This window comes from Apium graveolens, chromosome 8 (genome assembly GCF_009905375.1).
Source record: "Apium graveolens cultivar Ventura chromosome 8, ASM990537v1, whole genome shotgun sequence".
NCBI lineage: Eukaryota > Viridiplantae > Streptophyta > Magnoliopsida > Apiales > Apiaceae > Apium > Apium graveolens.
The window spans coordinates 67,827,229-67,842,074 of record NC_133654.1 but is presented as its reverse complement, the minus strand read 5'-3'; the positions used below and the strand labels follow the sequence as shown (position 1 = coordinate 67,842,074).

Here is a 14,846-nt window from a genome sequence, read left to right as displayed (position 1 = left end):
TTAAGCCTAATATAAGTCTGGAAAGGACTCGCGTCTCAGTCCAGATCCACCATTCAAAGAAAACATTTATCCCCCTTTGGGACTGAAAACCCACATTTTATTTATTTTAAAAACACTGATGCCGAATTATAACTAAAATCTCTTTTTACAGTAAACATTTTTATCAAGGGATTATAGATTAACTCGAAACACGGGGAAAATGATACTAACTCTTAGGGCCATGATTCACAAAACTTTACTCTATTAGGGTAACTAAAAGGTTTTCATATGTCAAAACTTGGACAAGAAAATTTAGTGAGGCTAATGGATAATATGAAGGGCTAATGCCAAACTGGGCTTAAAGCAATGGTTTCTCGTCAAGGTACAGGTGTTGGATCATCAAGAAGATAAGCTTCATGAATACTAAGGGTGTTAAGGTATAAAGAAATGATCTTTAGCTCAGGATATATCAGAATTGTCAAGCTTTAGGATAAGAAAGAGGGGTATCAATCAATGAGGAATCACTTTGATAAATATCTGGCTTTCAGGATTCAAGGTAAGTTTCTATAGGGATTCAAGTATCAGGATGAGATATCAATACTTAGGAATCATCAGCATGTTAATCAAGAGGATCAATCAAGTAATATAACAACTCTTCATTTTATCATGGCATTTAACTATCATGAAAAAGACTTTTAAACTACTTGCAATACGTACTCGAGGGTTCATGGCATCTCTATATAACTCAAAGATAAACAAAAGATACGCTTGATTTAAATATATCAAAATGACTCAGGATATTTGCATCGATATATATGAACTATTTACAGTAAATACGAAGGTCAAGTTGAATCACTTGCCTTGAGAAAGGCTGGTCTGGTCTGACTGTTAGGAGCAACAACTGGAGCTTCACTCGACCTTTATGGCAAGTTTTCCCTCGACTCGAGATCCTACATAAATAATAATAATCCTCATTATAATATATTCTTACCATCTTAACCTATTTACAACCCGAAATTTAACACGGATGTCACTTAGGCCTATATGCACTTAATTTTATATTCACTTTTAAATTACAAATGTTCACACATAGACACATAATCACATATCATATATTAATAACATCATATATACCAGAATGCAACACTAGGCTTGGATGATCTCGACTCACAACTTAAGTCACTTGGTCGCTAAACTAGACAAAGTCTTCTAATTTTGGCTTCCTAACTCGATGTGCCTTTACTAAACTATCCAAAACCTATTGAACCTCACTTGTGCCTTTTGCTCTACTGACCTTATACTATCTTATAACTATGGTGGTTGACCTAATACTCACTCCTAAGTGTTCTAAAACTATGTGATAAGTGAAAGTGCTCACTGGTGCAAATTTCAGAATGACAACTATGGTTTCTTGAGTGCATTAGACACTCTTAAACTACAAGTTTTCCATCAAAACTTTTACACAAGACTCTCCTAACCTAAGGGCATCTCACAAACTTGATGTGGCTCAAGGGCCTGGCTTGGGCCTTCTTGGGCCTAAGCTAAAAGTCCAAGGTTCCCCTGTTTTTCTGGGCAGAAAACGCCCTGACTTGAATTAACTTGCGACACATGGTTCTAACTCATATCCTATGAACTATGGTTGGAAAAACTTCTCTGACACTCTCTCTAACTAAGGCCCAACAGGGCCTAATGAGGGCCTACCCATGACATGGTCAAATCTCCCTATTTCTAAGTTGCAACAAAACTGTCCCCTGCTGGACAGATTTTGTTGTTCTACTTGTGCACCTAACAAAATGACATGCAAACCTCCAACCAACTCCTAAAACCTTTTATATACTCCCAATACTAACTTCTGGCGGCTTGGACCTCAAAGTGCACATCAATGACATGGTCAAAACTCACTCTAAACCTCAGAGTTCTAAACTGATTTTCTGCAGAAACTATAACTCTCCTTTCTCCAAGGTTTTGACTTGACAAACTCAACTACCAACAACCCAATACTCAAACCAAGACTTAAACATGGTAATCTACTGAACTAACTCCCTTATTCTCAAAATAACCTTGGGTGAGATCATCCTTACCTAGGGTACAATTATGGCAAAACAAAATAAACTACACTTCACAACTCACAAATCTTCATGCTTTTGAAACAACAAGATATGCATTTTTATTAAAAGATAACCACGAATTATTACCATGCAACAAGAAGCATAAATCAATATTAACACATTATTCCTACTGAAATTAAGGCTCACTAACAAAATCTTTCCAAATGATCAAAATCTTATAACATTCTAAGAGAAATCCACATGCATGCATGTCTTCGGGTTTTGCAAACCAAAACAACATATTTTCTACATATATTCTATCATAAAATTGACATGCAAGCCTAGCATAAGCTATACCTAGATGATCACTTAGCATGCAAAGAGTTTTATCAAATTTTCACCATAAAATTCAAGTCATTATCACATAAACATGCAAAAATTGATTTAAGCAACAAGAATAGTCTTAAGGACTATTCATTCGGCTCCCATATGGTCATGGCCGAATGAAATGGATGGGAATGACCATTTAATCATCAAGAGTTTCCCTCTCAAGACTTGACACTTCTCCATTCCTTGTAGTCCTCTCAAAAATAACCCTAAACTCACAAGAATCAAGGTTGTATTTTGAGTTTCCCTAAAACCTCTACATGCAACCTTTAAACTTAAACTTTTCACTCAACACTTTTTGAATTATGTATGATCAAGATATAGGAAGTAACATTTACTTGATTGGAAAGTGGGAGCTTGAATGAAGAATGAAGAAAAGGGAGGGGGGTATGGCTTCGGCCAAAAAGCCGAGAGGAGAGGGGAGAGCCGAGAGGAGGGGGAGGAAAGGAGGAGTGTGGAAATGGTGGGGTGAAAGTGGAGTAATAATCATGTTAGTTTGGTTTTTATTTGACCAAAAGTGAGTGGATTTGAGATTTTACAAGAGTAACCTTCCAACATAGTTAGGTAGATTTGCATGCAAGGACAAAGTGGTAATTTGGTTAGTAGAATGAAAGTGAGTGGGGTTGGAAATGTCTTCCTTGCCCCTTAGTTGAATTGGAAGAGTATTTGCATGCAAGGGTAGCCATGTAATTTGCTAATTATAACAAATAAAATTTGTAAAGATTTATTTTTATAAAATAAAATACAAGTTCAAATATTATAAAATTTATACCATAAAATAACTTGGATTTTTAGAGACTTTATAAAATCATTTTCAAAATTTGTGAACAAAATACCTTTTAAAGAAAATTTTTTCCAAGGCTTAGAATATTCCTTATAAATCAAAAATAATGCAATTAAATAAACTCTTGCTTTGAAAAATTATATACTTCTTAAAGCAAATTTATAATGCAGAAATTTTTCACTCACACCAACGTACAATCATTGAATATATTTGCATTCGGCTTTATAATTACACCAAATTCACAATTAATATTACATAAAATGCCGATCATAACACGAAATATGGGTCAGCCATGCAATCCTGGTCGAAGGAGTTCGACTAGGATCGAGGACCTAGAATTCGACCAGGATCCTAGTCGAACTTTCGACCTGGATCTAGGTCAAAAACTTACCCTTTTTCGATTCCTGGTCTTGAGCTTTTCGACTAGGATTTCGACCAGGATTCTAGTCGATGTTTCGACCTGAATCCTGTTCAAAAATTGTCTGTTTCTCATGCTTCCTGGTCGAAGGATTTCGACTAGGATTCACGACCTGGTTTTCGACCAGGATCCTAGTCGATTTTCGACCTGAGTTTTAGTCTAGGTTTTTAAACCCCATTCTTGAAAAATTCTTGGTTCATTTCGACCTCATTCCTGGTCGAAGCTTTGACCTCAATCCAGTCCTGTTATTCCCGTTATTTTCATGTGTCTGGTCGAAAAATTTCGCGCAGGATTCACGACCTGGATTTCGACCTGAATCTTGGTCTTTTTTACCCGTTATTTTCGGGTGCCTGCTCGAAAGATTTCGGGCAGGATTCACGACCTGGAATTCGACCTGAATTCTGGTCTTTTTTACCCGTTATTTTCGGGTGCCTGCTCGAAAGATTTCGGGCAGGATTCACGACCTGGTTCTTGACCTGAATTCTGGTCTTCCACTAGCCTTCTTCATTGGGCCTTAAAACTTTTAGGGCTACAATTTAGGGTATTGCATTTTCCAAATCCCAATTGGATTTGGGCCTAGCCTTCTTTATTGGGCCTTTTTTACTGGGCCTCTTTATTGGGCCTTAAATCTTATTGGGCCTCTTTATTGATTTGGAATTCTCTAGAATTCCTTGGAATATTCTGGAATATTCCTTTTTCTGGGCTTTTTTTCTTTGGGCCTTTATCCTTCATGGGCTTTTGTCCCTTCAACTTCCCTTTTCCTCTTATATAAAGGAGTGAGGAGAGGCTACTACTGCTCACTTTCTTATTTCTAAGTTTTTCTTCTTTCTCCTCCTGCTAAGATTCTCAGAGCAATAACAACAAGTCGGAGCTCAAAGCCCTTTTTTTTGAACGCTTCTTCAGGTAAAATCCCTCCCTTTACTTCTTGTGTCTATTTTTCCATTGTGTGCCCTTTTAAGATAACCTGTCTATGTACCCTTTTTTCAGATTGCTGACAAGAAAATGACTCGCTTGGCCAAGATGAACGTGGCTAGAAAGTCCAATGAATTCCCTATTCGATCGAGGTACACTTCCTTAATCGACATGATCAACACTCGAGGGGACGAGTACCCGTCTGATGCGCATCTGGACGCGCACGACCATATTAGTGCTTTGCGGGATCCCAAGGAGCTGGAAAAGTTGAGCAGCTGCTTCAAAATCAAGGAACCTTTCAAGCTGGTTCTTGCAGGTCCGGCCGATAGGGCTGCCAGTGGAAGAAGGACGCATTATGCGTCAATAGGAATACTCTAAGGGTAGGTATCAGACTCCCTTTTCATCCGTTCATTCCTCTTTTACTGGCTGATATGGGCATCAGCCCTTGCCAACTCCCCCCTAATTCTTGGAGACTTATTCTGTGCTATCTGTCACAATGTACCAAGCACAATGTCCCCACTTCCGTTGCCGTTTTTAGAAAGATTTTCCAGTTCAAAAACAGCCCTGATAAAAGTCAGGGTTGGGTGTCTCTAAACCAGCGCCCTGCTATTCCCCACATTGTGAACGGGAAGTCCATCCCTGACAACAACTTGGGGTGGAAGAAAGATTTTTTGTTCGTTGTTTGGGAGAGTGGAGATTGGGGCACCCTATTTCGATCGTCCTTTGGGCTTGCCGTCGATGGGAGCCCAAGAGATATAACTTTGTCTGAGGAGGAGGCTAGAGCTTTCAACCTCCTTACGTAAGATAATGGGACTTCCCATTCTTGGGACCTTATCCGGGAGACCGTTCTTGTAGAACGCGGGCTCTCTCCCATCCCTAAGAAAAGTAAGTTTCCTTCCTTATATCTCTTTTTTATTTCCTTCATTTTCTATTCCGCTGATTCTTCAACTTACTTATCTCACTTGTTGCAGTGGCTGAGAAGATTGAGGAGGCTACCAAGCCTAAAGACCTGGAGACAACCAGGATGAAGCGGGCTGGAAAGGTCTTTAAAGACCCGTGCCTTGGTGATCGCTTCTCTAAGTTCCTCCTCCAAGCAATGGAACCAGGCGAGGAAGGCCCCAGCCAAGTTTTGCGCACCTAGCAGAGGCCAGGGGCCTATTTTCAACCTGCTTGGGGGATCCGGGGCAAGGATTCAATCGTTGGCAGCACGGCGCTTGCCAAGGAATGGTCTAATCATTCCATCTCCCCGGTGAACTATCAAGACTTTGTCCTTCAACAGGACTTAGAGGGGAACAAGCTTTTCGGAGCCCAGGCTTTAGCGACGGTACGTCCTTTTCTTATGCCCTTCATACTTGCCCTTTTTAATTTTCTTCTCATACTTTTGCTGCTTCTCTTGTAGGCTAACGCCCACTTTCAAGGGGCGATTCACCTAGCCAAGGCTTGGAATGTTGGCCTGGAGGACGCTAACAAGAAGTTGGAGGAGGCCAACCAGATAATAGAGGCCCTTGAAGCTCAACTTGCCTCTTCCACATCTGACCTGGAAACGGCCCGGGCTGAAAATATTATCCTGAAGGCTCAGAAGGATAAAGCCTTTGACGGCTGGATGGACACTCAGGAGTTCAAGGACTTGATGATGGAGCATGATGCTCTCCTACACCCAGTTAGCTATAAAGAAGGCTGGGATGCTGCTGTGGAGGCCATCCAAGATGAATTTCCAGAAGTCCTCGAGCAGTCCTCCTTTCCTTGCCCTGTACGAGTTCCAGAGCTTGGGGGTGTTACTGACAAGCTCGCTGATCTGATCAAAGATGACCCTTCAGGGAGCCAAGGCCACAAGAGGAAAGAACTCGAGTCCAGCTTTGGGGATGAGGAGACTTCTTCCGAAGAAGACTCTGAGCCTGCTGTGAAGAAGGTTAGGGTGGAAGAGCCTCCAAGGGCTGTGCCTCAGAATCCAGTGTCTCCCGCATCATCCAAAGCATCCGAAGGCAGTTCTGATGGAACCTCTACGGGGACTTCTGAGGGGACGACTGAGACGTCCGAGGAGACTTCGGATAGTGGTTCCGAAGAATCCCAGCCTTCCGAGGCCTAAGTTTTTTTATGTATATCTTCTTTTTAGACAATATGTGAACTTTGTTTATGTCAGAACTTGTTACCCTTCGAGGTTATTTCATATGCTGCTTTCCTTACTTGCAAAAATTTCACCAACTTCCCTCTAAGGGGCTCCTCTAATGTGGCTCCAATGAAAGTCATTCTCTCAGGATTCTCGGGGTCAAAAGGAATCGAAACCAAGTCTTCTGCTGGCTTTCCTCTCTTCTCATCATTTTCTCAGACATCCATATCTTCAATAGGAAGAACCTGCCCCCCGACTCCATCTTCCCTTAAAGAGGCCACATAACAGCTTCTTGCCATTTTTTGATCTCCTCTTTCTTCTTCAATCCCATCTCGAGTCAGAAATTTCATAACTGAATGATAAGAAGAAGGGACTGCCTTAAAGGCATGTATCCCTGTTCTTCCCATGATAGTGTTGTAGGTCGAACTAGCCTTCACCACCACAAAGTCCAACATCTGAGTTGCTTGCCTTGGTTCCTGTCCTATGGTTGTGGGCAACTTGATTATTCCTTCTACGGGGCATTCCACTCCTGTGAATCCATATATCGGCATGTCGGTTGGGGTCAATTGGGAGTCATTATACCCCATCCTTAAAAAGGTATCATGGAGCAAAATGTCCACTGAAGCTCCATTATCCACAAGGACCCTTCTTACCGGGCTGTTCCCTATTATCGGGGTTATGAGCAACAGGTCGTCATGGGGAAATTTCACACCCTCCAGATCATAATCATCAAAAGACATTGTTACTCCTGTCCTAGCCCTCTTCGGGGCTTCCCCAACAATATGCATAACTTCTCGAGTATACACTTTCCTGGAGTTCTTGGATAACCCTGCAGCAGTTGGTCCTCCAAAAATTGTGTTGATCACAGGCCCTTGTGGACGTTGTCCTCTGAAAATTGAATTTATCACTGGTCCCCTAGGTTGGGGATTTCGCCCCTGATCTTCTTGATCTCTCCTTCGGTCATCGAAGTTTCTTCTCACATTGTTGTTTCTATCCCCTCCTTCTCCAGTATACTTGTTCAATCTTCCTTTTCGAATCAGAAACTCAATTTCGTCTTTCAATTGCCTACACTCATCGGTGTCATGGCCAACATCTTTGTGAAATCTGCAATACTTGCTCTTATCTAGCTTGGCGGGATCAGCCTTCAAGGGCTTAGGCCAACGAATATCTCTATCTTTCTCGATCTCCATCAAAATCTGGCTTCTAGGAGCATTCAGCTTAGCATATTCAGTGAATTTTTGCCCAGGTCCTCCCTTCTTGGGGGTTGAATCAGAATTTTGTTCGGTTCTAGGATACTTATCCTTAGCAATATACTCCAAATCAGTTTTCCGCTTTTTGCCTCCAGTGGGCTCATTACTTACTACGGTCTTCCTCATGCTTTCTTCAACCTTGATATACTTCCCTGCCCTCTCCTGGAGCTGCAACATGTTTTCAGGGGGACGTTTGGCCAAGGACATCTTGAAAAACTCATCCCTTGTTCCTTGTTGTTGTGCTATCATGGCTACCTTATCATCAAGATTTTGGACTTTTAAAGCCTCCTTTGTGAAACGATTCAGGTAATCTCTCAAGGATTCCTTTGCTCCCTGCATAATACTCATAAGAGATGCTGAACTTTTCTCATGGACTCTCCCACTGATGAACTGCTTAATAAAAGCTTGACTTAACTCTCTGAACGACCCAATAGAGTTTGGGGGCAAGCGACTGTACCATCTTTGAGCCATACCTGACAGGGTTTGAGGGAAGGCCCGACACTTTATAGCATCATTCATGGGTTGCAACAACAGTGCATTAGAGAATGTCCTAACATGATTAGCGGGATCTCCTGTGCCATCATAGGCTTTGATGGTTGGCATCTTAAACTTCCTTGAGATATGGGCATTGATTATCTTTTCAGTGAATGGAGGAGTAGGATCATCAGGATCTCCAAGGGGAAGGAGATTGCTTGGATCAGTTCTTAGGACAACAGCCCTTCTCCATACCGGACCGTCCAGGTCTATGACAGGAGGATGATTTCTCCCCCTAGGGGGTATCTGGGGTCTGGTGGCCTGGTGAGCTTCTAAGTCGCGCCTTAGCCTTTGGATTTCAGCCTCATGAGCCCTGATCCTTTCCTGCACTTCTTGGGGATTCGCCCCTTGGGTGCTTTGAGGGCGTTGTCTTTCCATCGGCCATCGGCTCTTTGCCAAGACGCCTCCTTCTTGGGGCTACTTCATCATCCGAAGATTCGGAGTCTCTCTCAGTATAAGGACCAGAAAATTCCCGATCCTCGGGGATAAGAGCCAAACCTCGTATATAGGGGAGCGATTACCCTCGTGCTTCACTTCGCCCAACATGTCCGCTTCCTCCAACCTCGGGGTAAAGGGGCATCCCATAAGGGGGGTTAGTAGTAACAACAGTTAAATATTCATACCCGACGGGTCGAGAAGTCACAGGTACATGTTGAACTTGAGGATTCGTACCTTGAATAGTCGGGGGAGTCGTCCCTTGTGGCTGAGGTTGAGTTGCCCCTATCTGGGCTTCCCCTTGAGTAGATGCATAAGTTGAGTGGGGAGGAATCTCCATGATTGACGAAATCACCTGGGTTGTCCCTGATGGTGTTCCTTCCTCCAGGGCTCCAATTGTTCTCCGTGTTCTCGCCATGGTTGTTGTTGTTGTGCCTTCCCACAGATGGCGCCAAATGTTATGGATTAAAAACTAATATATATAATTGTTGTATTTATTACTAAGGTTCGGGAGCTCAAGGCCTTTAATGGCTGCTCTCGTGTTTTGTAGCTTAACTCTGCCTTTACGAGATGCCTATGTATCTCTGTGAATTAGAGAATCAAGCCAAAAAATGTAGTTCTGATTTGTGGGGTGAGGCCCCTTATATAGATGTGGGGGTCCTTGAATTGGACTTGGTATAGGAGACTTGGTGGGCAAGTCTCATAGTTAGATAGGACTTTGGAGTCCTATAAAGTAGGAAACTTACTCCTTATCCTTTTAGATCCCCTTGAGGCTAATCTGCAAGGATTTATATCCTTATCGGGACTTTTCTCAATGGCTGATTTTTCCCTTATTAATTAATTACGAAATTAATTAATAATATATAGGGTTTTTGGGCCTTCTTTATTCCATCTGGCCTAATCTGGTCTACCAGGCCTGATCAACATGCTAACCTTTCTGGTCTGAATATCATACATCTTCTTATTGGGCCTTGCAACCCAAACTGTAATAATTAATTATATAATCAAGATTTATTTATCCCTATCAGCTGCAAATAAATCAATGAATACACAACTCTTCTATGGCGACTTGTGCCTCTGTAGAGCTCTATGAGGACTACAAATGTTCTATGGCGATCAGGTGAATTCTATGGCGACCATGTGATCACTTGAAGTTCTATGAAGACCGACTAAGGCTTTATGGCAACCAGGTAGCTACCGAGGCTTCCTTTATGGTGACTAGATTCTATGGCGACCACTGGTGCCTTAGAGAATCTCTATGGCGACCACTGTAGTGCCTTAGAGAAATTCTCTATGGCGACCAGTTCTGTGGCGACCATAGTGTAATAACCCCAATTTTTGGAAATTTTTGAAACCTTGTTTAAGGCCCTTAAAAGACTAATTGGATTACGAAACAATTATGTAGGATTAATTGGTCAGTTGGTAGAGTATTCACGAAGGAGTCGCCTTAAGATTCGTAACGCTTAATTTATTAAAATTAGTGGAGCCAAGGGTACGCGAGTGAATAACGCAAATCGTCAAGCGTATAAGCGACCATTAGGGTATGAGTGAGTTTTGACTAGTTTCTTAAGCGACCATGGTCTAATTCCGGCTTATGATATTGTTCATAGGTTACCGGACCCACTTTAAGCTTAAGTCTACCCCGGAACGCTCAGGCAAGTTTTCTACCCGTTATACTGTTGTTGTGATGTAAATATATTGATGCATTATCTTGAGATAAGTGCATGACTTTTATTAGCAAATCTTACGATATATTGAAGCATGTTGATATGGTATATATATGCATATTGTGAAATCTTGATATTCGATTATCAATTCAAATGCTTATAAACTGCATAATACCTATGCTAGAGATAAACAGTAGTTGCATATACCCTTAGTATAGGGGACTGAAAGGTGAACATTTTTCTAAACCGGGAGTCGATGTTTCCGAGTATAATATATGTATATTTATATATATATAGAGTTTTCTATAACTATTAATCGAATTAGGTATATTCGATGGTTTTGAATAATAATCAAACTTATTTTCGATTATTCAAATAAGGATCGTACTTTCGTATAAGTATATCTTCTGTTATTTATTATTCGTTTCAAGTATGAGTTTTAAAACTTCTACTTTAATTATTTTTTATAAATATTATCCTTCATGGGAATATTATTTAAATAATAATATTTAGATATTTTCTAATATATCGGCACTGATTTATTTTATCAAATCATCATTACTCTAAACATTCTTTAAAATGTTTTCGAGTCTTCAAACTAATTTTAAAAGTTAGAGCGGATCCCAAAACTCATTTTAAAATTTAAGATCTCCCTTTCGAAGGAGACTTGAATACTCGCTCAAAAATCTAAGGGATTCGGCTATGTGGTGTATTTTATATTCACAACGAGGTTGCTGTTTTGAGAAAATAATTTGATTACTTGCCCAATATTCGAGAAGTAAGTCCATCTAATTAATTCGGCATAAGTGACAGGCCGGGGTACGGTCTATGAAGATGTAAGAGGCTGGATGATAGTCCATCCACACGTGAATGGCTGGGTAATGGTCTAGCGCGAGGTCCTAATGCGGCTGATAAGTGGCATTTTATACCACTTAGAGCGTCTCATACCGGCTTGAATTGGTGTCTTGGACTTAAGTATTTTCTGTATTTGACAAGTTTTCTAGTATTTTTGCATTTGAGGGTATAACTTGCTTAGATAGGTGGTTTTCATCAAATAAAGTATAAGGAAGTGCTTGGAATCAGTCTAGGGGTGATGAGCAAAGAAATCAGCAAAAACGGAAGGAGAATAAGGAATTTTCCATAAAGGTAGCAGGCAGCCGCGCACTAGGAGCAGGCGACCGCGTGCTAGCAGGCGGCCGCGTGGAAGATGCAGGCGACCGTGTGCGGGCGGATTTTTAGAATCTGGATTTTATTAATTTGAGTACGATTGGGCTTCTGTTGGCGCTGGTTCTCTTAGGCTATTATATAAACCTTATAAGAAGACGTTTTCTTAAGAAGAAAGAAAATCAAGAGCGAGGGCAAGAAGATTGAGAAGACCATTTTAGCACGCAACAACGAAGAAGAGAAAGCATACGTTTATCTTGTGATTCTTGTAATTCGTTGTAACTGTGGATGCTAGTTTTCTTTATGCTTTGAACCTTAATACTCTTGTGACGTACTTCATTAATTATTAAGTATTTTTATTAGCCTTATATTATTGTGTTATTATCATGCTTTCATATGAATCCATGGTGACGATGGGTTCTATTATGGGCTAATCGTGATCATGGGATTCTAGCGGATTTACTATGGATTACTTTAGTTAATTGTTTAATACCTTGGTATGTGGTGATTCTATGATATCCATGGTTCAAAAAATCGGCGATGTTGCCGATTAATCGGCCGATTAAGCGCTATAAGGCTGGCTCCCGATCTAATAAACCAAAAACGGCTGAAAAAATGTTTTTTTCCAGAATCGAGTGAAAATCGGGCTGAAATTGGGTCAAAGCTGAAAAAATCGGGTCAAATAACTTTATATACCTTCATCAATCTAATGCGATGATGATTTTCCTCTGGTATTTATACTTTTTCTACCTATTTTTGTATATGTATCTGCTTCTTAATTCAATCAAGATGAATATGCAAACTCAGATTGAGAATATAATTCAATGGTTTGTACGAGAACGAAGGAGAGATGTTTTAGAACTAGAGAAGAAGGTGAATGAAAACTGATAGAGAAAGAGAAGATGAGAGTCTGAGACGGTGGGGCTAGGTGGGTGTGGTTGGTGGGAGTTAGAAGATGCAAAATAGTATTGTAATAAACTACTACTTGAGAAGTTGAGATTATCACTTTGGAGTTTGGAAATTGCTATGGGCCGTTTTCTCCTAGCCCATTTCACAAAAAACTATTCTTAAATCTTTTTTTTTTCATTTTTTGAGAATAAATGTAATGCTTTAAAAATTTTAAAATTAGTATTAAATATATACCCGATTAATGTTCCGATTAATCCTTCCGATTAATCCCCAATTTACCAATTAATCCCTAATCGGTACCTCCACCGATTAGTACCGTTTTCCGATTTTTACAACCATGATGATATCTAGTATAGGTTGTGCTTATTCGTCTTATATGCGTCACGAACATGTAAGATAGCCTGTTAATCTCTTGTGAAGTGACAGTGAATCTTGAGATTTAGAACTTGCCATGCTAGCATAGGTTCATGTATTGTATGCATGATTAGTGGGTAACTCTAACCGTTTTACTTTCCCTGTGTAATCATCATGAATAACTTGCGCTTAAATCGTTATGTTGTCAAATTCTGTAGACATATAGGGACATAATTGATGCCTATTCAACTTTTATCTTAATTGTAGATGCTTGGTAGAATGGTATTCGTACAACAAAAGTTGGCATTTATCAGTTTCGTGTTGTTTGATTAATATCTTCACCATTACATGCTAAGGTTAATGACAAAAACTATTGAATGAAGTAGTAATGAAGTTAGGATCTCATGTGTGTTTAATATTGTTAATTCAAGTGTTTAATTCTCGTAGTTAATATTAGTTAACCAACCTTAATTGTTATTGTCTTGGCATTGAAGAATAATCATACATTGGTGAGTAAGTGTTAGTTAAATATAATTAATCAGAGTCTCTGTGGGAACGAACTAGATATCGTTCTATATTACTTACGAACGTGTATACTTGCGTGATTTATTTAGTGCATGCTTTGTGCCTAACAAGTTTTTGGCGCCACTGCCGGGGACTCGGTGTTAATTTGTTTAGTTTATGTACTGGCCATCAGTGGTTATTAGGATTCATTGATTAAGACTTGTTACTTACTGCTTTCAGTTTTGTTTCAGGTACTCTAGCGAGCGTTTATGCAAACACGTTCTTGCACTCGCAAGAGAAATCTGGATAAAGATGAGGAAACAGATAAAGCTCTTGACTCTCCGGAGAAGATAGTTTTTGAAGATCGGATAAAGAGAGTGAAAAGAAAGAACCTGAAACAATGGGTGATCGTCTAGCTCAAGCTGATCCAGCTCTTATGGACTTTTCTCGGCCTAAAATTGATGACATTCAGTCAAGCATCATTCATCCGGCTATTGAGGCCAATAATTTTGAAATCAAGCCGGGCACTATTCAGATGGTGCAGAATTCTGTTTCTTTCGGAGGGGCTGCGACTGAAGGTCCCAACATGCATATCAGGAATTTTGTTGAGATCCGTAGTACTTTCAAATATAAAGGTGTCACTGATGAGGCTATCAAGCTGAGGCTTTTCCCATTCTCTCTGAGGGACAAAGCTAAAGACTGGTTACATTCTTTACCAGCTGGGTCCATCACTACTTGGGAAGATCTTGCACAAAATTTTCTGGTGAAGTTCTAATCAATGGCCAAAACTGCAGTCATGAGGAGTGCTCTTAATCAGTTTGTGCAGCAACCAGGAGAAACTATGTACGAAGCTTGGGAGCGCTACAAGGAGATGTTGAGAAAGTGTCCACATCATGGTATGCCTGACTGGATGGTGATCACTGGTTTCTACAATGGTTTGGGGGTCCAATCTCGACCCATGCTCGATGCAGCTTCTGGAGGCGCCTTGTGGGCCAAAAGCTATACTGAGGCCTATAATCTCATTAAAACTATGGTTGCAAATGAGTATCAAAACCCAACTCAAAGGATGATGACTGGGAAAATAGCAGGTATTATGGAAGTCGATGCATCTACAACTATTGCAGTGCAGCTCAAGGCGCTGTCTATGAAGGTCGATTCTTTAACCAACTATGGCGTAAATAAAATAGCTAGTGTCTGTGAGCTTTGTGCAGGCTCTCATGCTACGGATCAATGTTCTCTTGTTAATGAATCTGTTCAGTATGTGAACAATTTTCAAAGACCACAATAGCCTATGCCCGCTACTTATTATCCTAAATTACAGAAATCATCCAAATTTCAGCTGAAGCAATAATCAGAATGTTGTTCAGCAACCATATCAGCAAACTGCAAATAAA

The 14,846-nt window shown here is 40.4% G+C and overlaps 1 non-coding gene across 1 annotated transcript; it reads right to left on the bottom strand.

Annotated features, from left to right (window-relative positions):
* Positions 1–14,244: 14,244 nt before the first annotated feature.
* LOC141681684 (small nucleolar RNA R71) lies at positions 14,245–14,352 on the bottom strand. Its single transcript, XR_012559110.1, has one exon. It is a non-coding gene; the product is annotated as a small nucleolar RNA R71 (small nucleolar RNA).
* Positions 14,353–14,846: the final 494 nt, after the last annotated feature.